Raw genomic sequence first — 6,273 nt, forward strand, 5'->3', positions numbered from 1 at the left:
CTCCCCACTCCTCTCTTTTAAAAATCCTTTTCCAGTACTGAGAGACTCCATCTCCAGACCAGGGCCGTCTCCTCCTGCACGGCGACACTATATTTATAGGTCAAGCTGGATGTTATCTGCCACGAGCCCGCAAGCAGAAGCCCTTTTCTATCTGTGTGCAAAGAGGCCAGCCTCTCTGTCGACCTCTGTCTCCATCTCGCCGCGCCTGGACTCCCCAGATTAGCTGGCCTGCGTTCTGTCCCGGCGGTGAGGAGCCGGAGGAAGAGGAAGGAGGAGGGGAAGGAGGAGGAGGAGGAGGAGCAGGAGGAGGAAGAGGAGGAGGAGGAGGAGCAGGAGGAAGAGGAGGAGCAGGAGGAATAGGAGGAGGATCAGGAGGAGAAGGAAGGGCAGGAGGAGGAGGAGCAGGTGGAAGAGGAGGAGCAGAAGTTAGTGCAGGACGAGGAGCAGGAGGAGGAGGAGCGGGCGGAGGGGGAGCAGGAGGAAGAGGAGCAAGGGGAGGAGCAGGAGAGCCCCTATTGAGAGCGTAGCTAGGGGAGGACTGAGGAAAGAGCAAACGTAGACGTTATGACGTAAAGGTGAACTGGATCGACTGAGTGTGTGTGTGTGTGTGTGTGTGCGTGCGTGCGTGCGTGCGTGCGTGTGTGTGTGTGCGTTTGTTTGTGTGCGATACGTTCACTATTTACCTTTATACTTTAACCCCGACTGTTACATTGTGTGTTTTCTAGCCCCACTCTACGTTCCCGAAAGGCCTGGAGGAACTAACATAGGTGTGGTAGGCTCAATAATTGCTGGTCAATGCAGGGCGGTCCCAACTGCAGACTACACACAGATAGTTTGTGCGTATCGGCCACGACAGCGCCGGGCCTCTGCCAGGTCGGTCCACACCTCCCTCCTTCAATGAAGGACCATCACAGTCTCATTCCGAGTTTGTCAAAAATAGAAACTTGGTCAGGGGCTTTAGGCGTTAACTGCTGACGCAAAGAGTGTCCTTTTGCGTCTTCATTGGACGCAGGGGGTTTTCTGGTGCGTTCACATCGCTGGAAATTATGGGGAAAACATTGACGCTCATGACGCTGTTATGATTCTACTTCCGTTCGGCAACTCTGGCCAAATTTTGATAACAGAATTGCCCAGTTGGTGACGTTTGGTTTACTAGGGACGCGCATGAACATGGCGGAACATGAACGTTTTACTCAATATAAAAGAATCAACCATCATATCACATACTTTACGATTGATTGACGTTGTAACGTCTGTTTTAAACGTTGTATTGGTAAACTAGCTCTAGATAAGGGCAAGTGTTGCCTTCCATACAGTGGCAATACTGTATGTGCTTCTCATAAATAAAAGCAAAAGGATAGTAGGTGATAGGCATCAAGGAAATAAACGCATGTAAATTGTAAACTGATCCTACTAAGTTCTGTTTAGTTCTGACTGGTTTTTATCGGATAAAAAAGCCCTGCTTTGAAGAACTTTTAGATTCCCAACCAGCTGTTTCCCAACTGCACATGAACGGTCGCTGTCGGGAACACGCGAAAGCATGAGCGTCATCACTGGCAAGCGTCTCGTTATCACCAGGAGAGTGAACGCGCCTTTACAATAACGGCTCTAAACATGTGACATGCCTACGTTTTTTCGTTCTTTTCAATGGGCCTGCTTCCAGGTCACGTGACTCTCAAGGTGCCTTTACCTTTCTTTCAATGTAGCTATCTAGCTGTAGCTAGCCGACCGGAAGTTTCAACACAAAGCGGACGACAAACACATGTAAAAAGGGGCGTGGCGGAATAAGGTGGATACGATCACAGAGCCAGGAAATCGGGCCTTGTCTAACTGGCCACACTATAAGATTCGAGGGTGCGATGCTCTCTAGTTTCTACCATTCACGTTTGCAAGATATTTAGAAAATCTAAGGTTAAGAACTGATATAAATATTTTTTATATTTTTGGTTCATAAAGGTTCATAAAGGTTCCAGTAATTTTTATATCTGCTCAATGCAGCAACTCCTCACAGTAGTTGCGTTGCGCGTGACATAGTAGGAGCCTAGTAGCAGTAGTAGCTGGGGGGCAGTAGTAGCTGGGGGGGGAGTTATGCAGATGTATGTATGTGTATGCATGTACATGTATATATATATATATATATATATATATATATATATATATATATATATATACATACACGTGTGTATGCATGTGTGTGTATCCGTAAAAAAGAAGAAAGAAAATGTGTTCTTCAGAAATTAATGTCATAAGTTATGGAAAATTAAATGATTGAACACAAAGTATTTAAAAAAAATTAAAATGTAAAAAATAAGAAGATACTAGAGAATGATATAAGTATACATTTAAACGCTGCAGAAGATCATGGTTTTGACTTTATGAATGAATAAATAAAAAACCTTTTTGGCACACTTATTATAAATACAACACTTTTAAATAAAAGCGTTCCCTCCAAAACAAAGATGACTTTCAGTAAACTGAAAGAGGTATACTTGTAAAGATCCCCTTACATCCATGGGTCCCTGAAGGGTTCAATGTCGTCCCATTGCTCCTCCACAACAATCTGGGCAGTCTCTCATGGCGTAGGGTGGCAATTTTGTGCAAGACTGCAAAGGCTAGATATCACAAGCCATGCCTTAAGTAACCCTGAGGCTTCTTCGGCATCAACACCAAATTGAGCACGGTTAAACTCCCTCTCTACTTCTGTTGCTTTTTTGGGGTAGGTTGTCACCAAGTACAGCATACAGGCATAGGCTCTCTCCCAAGCAGAACTCCATTCAACTGTCCTACCGAACAAAAGTGTTGGTTAAATGTACTTGAGATTGTTAGGGTTTGAGTAGATTAAAGGTTGGGTATGGGATTTGCGAAACGCCAGCTGGCGAAACGCCCGCTGCTGGCGAAACGCCAGCAGTGGTCAATTGCAAGCAAGGAAAATGTCTTTCTAAAAATCTGGAAACTGCTTCATGACAAATGGTCGATGACCCAGCACGAGTGAAATCAGACATGTGTACTTAATAAGCTTGAAATGGTGTGATAATATTCATGGTGTATGACATATTCATGTCTTTGTGTTCCCTTTTGTTTCCAATGGCATGATTATATATATGTATCATCAATCAATCATGATCCATAGTGAAATAATGAATAATGCTCACACTGGGCCGGGTTCAGTCACATAGCACATGCGGGGCTCCCGAGACAAGTCTCTATCCGAGGAACCTGAATCAGATATGATTCAGGTGGACCGTCAGCCTGCTCCTCAAAACACAAGAGGAGCCCTTTCCCTTCAGACTGGTCTTTGGTCGGGCGGAGAGATCTCTGCTGAAATGTCCACGGCAGGGCTTCATGTAAAGTTGCAGCAAAGTTTGAAAATACATTAGAGCAAATCTGAAATGGGTTTCTAGAACAGTTAATACGCTATTTTGTAAACAGGGGAAATCACTTTGAGATGAGGTGCAAAACTTTGAGATTGCCACTTTATACAATTTGACAGAGAGAGGGAGAGTGAGCGAGAGAGAGAGAGAGAGAGAGAAAGAGAGACAGAGAGAGAGAGAGAGAGAGTGAGAGAGAGAGAGGGGGGGGGGGGGGAGGGAGGGAGGGAGGGAGAGTGGAGCTGTATAAATTGCTGACCGCTCACACATTGTTTGAAGTGCAAACTTTTCAAAGACACAATTCTCTGTATATTTAATACACATGTGTTCCAACCTAGCTACCTCTGCTCTCCACATGAAGGAGTTTAGAAGCCGTTCTTGTGGACGTGGGGACTGTAGAGAGCTGACTGGGGGGAGTGTAGCCAATAGAACACAGAGCCCTTCAATTATGCAGAAGGTTACAGTTACAGATAGCAACTAGGTGTATGTGCATTTGCATGCGTGTGTGCATACTTGGTTGTGTGTGTGTACGTCTTTGTATCAGTTTGTGTTTGTGTGTGTGTGTGTGTGTGTCCGAGCGAGTGTGTGCACATCGGTGTATCTCAATTGTGGGAATTCTGTTTTTATGCTGATAAGGGAAAAGTACCCTCACCCTAACCATTCACAAATATTTTAATGATGGATGATGTATGTATGCCTGTATCTAAGTATGTATGATTGTATGTATGTGTTTGTGTGTATGTGTGTATGTATGTATGTATGTATGTATGTATGTATGTATGTATGTATGTATGTATGTATGTATGTATGTATGTATGCATGTATGTATGTATGTATGTATGTATGTATGTATGTATGTATGTATGTATGTATGTATGTACAACTACAGAAGAGAGATAAAGAACAATGGTTCTTTTCTGCCTGTCATGTTTGACTCTCAAGCAGGTACGGCCGTGGGCGTCCCTCTGGACATCAAACCTCAGAAGAGAGGGAGAGAGAGAGAGAGAGAGAGAGAGAGAGAGAGAGAGAGAGAGAGAGAGAGAGAGAGAGAGAGAGAGAGAGAGAGAGAGAGAGCTTCATCCCATTTCCTCTACTTCATCACCACCGCAGCTCTGGTAAAGACCAGGTCATGGAGAACAAAGATCGAGGTATTCAACAAATCGAAAGACTGTACTCTTGGGCGAACTGTACTCTTGGTAAAGAATCAACGTATTTGTTGTGTGAAAAATCATTGAACCATGGAGACCCTGAACATCACCCACCCCCACCCTAACCATGGAGACCATGAACATCACCCACCCCCACCCTAACCATAGAGACCATGAACATCACCCACCCCCACCTTAACCATGGAGACCATGAACATCACCCACCCCCACCTTAACCATAGAGACCATGAACATCACCCACCCCCACCTTAACCATAGAGACCCTGAACATCACCCACCCCCACCTTAACCATGGAGACCCTGAACATCACCCACCCCCACCTTAACCATAGAGACCCTGAACATCACCCACCACCAGCAGAACCATGGAGCCTCTCTAGCTCCGCCGGCCAGGGAGTGGCTCAGCCACGCTGGGCGTCTTTGTGAGTGACGTTGGGGGCTGGAGCTCTACTCCGCTCCGCTGTCTCCCTGACAGCAGGGAGACAGAGAGGAGAACGGAGCGAGGGGCTCAATCCTCCTCCGGCGTCCTACAGCAAAGATACAGTATGTCTGTTGTTCAACTGTTGCTACTTAAGTATAACAAGAAGCTACTTTCTTATGCAGGGCGTGTGAACTTGTTGGGCGAAAATAAAACGGACAACCAGACAATCAATGTGGTCCCAGACCATTAGAAGAGGCTGTGTTTGACAGGGCGGACAAGACGGGGCCGACAAGACGGCAATTAATGTAGCGTGAAAGAGCTGGAAAACCGGTACTGTGGGCTCCAACGAGGCTTGTTCAGTTTGTTTGTCTGTGAGTGAGTGAGTGAGTGAGTGAGTGAGTGAGTGAGTGAGTGAGTGAGTGAGTGAGTGAGTGAGTGAGTGACTCTTTCACAAACCTCATGGCGAATTTCACCATCTACCTTCGAACCTTCTAGTGAATTACTTTACCAAAGTACGCTTTGAAGGAAAAGTTTTCACCTCTTTTATTCTAGCAACACATGCCAACGAAAATCAAACACAAAGGATGAATAATTTACGATGGCTAAGAAAGGACATGAAAAGGGAGGCATGTCAGAAAACTGAACAGCAGTGTGCAGAATAATGTGCTTTCATGCGCTCAATGACAGGGAGGACACACCGGGAGAGAAAGGTTGTGTTCATCATTGTATTCCTTGTGCGCATGCTGTGTGCCATACTAGTGTTTTTATTGGATTTATTTTGTGAAGAAGCGACACTGGCCAGCTTCACACACATCTGACCGCATCTAACCACCCACTGATGTGCCCACCCACGCACAGACACAAACACACATGTACACACAAGCTCATACACGCTGCGAACCCATTCACATTCATGCAAGCACACATGCATGCAGAGGCTCAAACACACACACACGCACACCATTGCACACACAGGGGATATGTTTTCTTTCAATATCGTTCCATTCTCCCCCTCGCTGCTCAGCAGGAAATGAAGGCGACCCTATCTATATCAGAACGGCGCTGGGATGGCGAGCCACGAGACGGAGGCACAGTGTCTCATTGAAACTCTTCCCATCAATAGTGTAATAATGTATCAACAGCCAGCCTTCAAGAACAACTTATGTTACAACGCTACCATGTGCTGGAGCAACCTCCACCTTTGGAGTTGTCACCACAGTGGTGACATCATGTGATATGGAGAATCTGGGGTCATGTGATATGGAGGGTCAGGTGTCATGTGATATGGAGGGTCAGGTGTCATGTGATATGGTGG

This window comes from Gadus macrocephalus, chromosome 5, assembly GCF_031168955.1.
Source record: "Gadus macrocephalus chromosome 5, ASM3116895v1".
Classification (NCBI taxonomy): domain Eukaryota; kingdom Metazoa; phylum Chordata; class Actinopteri; order Gadiformes; family Gadidae; genus Gadus; species Gadus macrocephalus.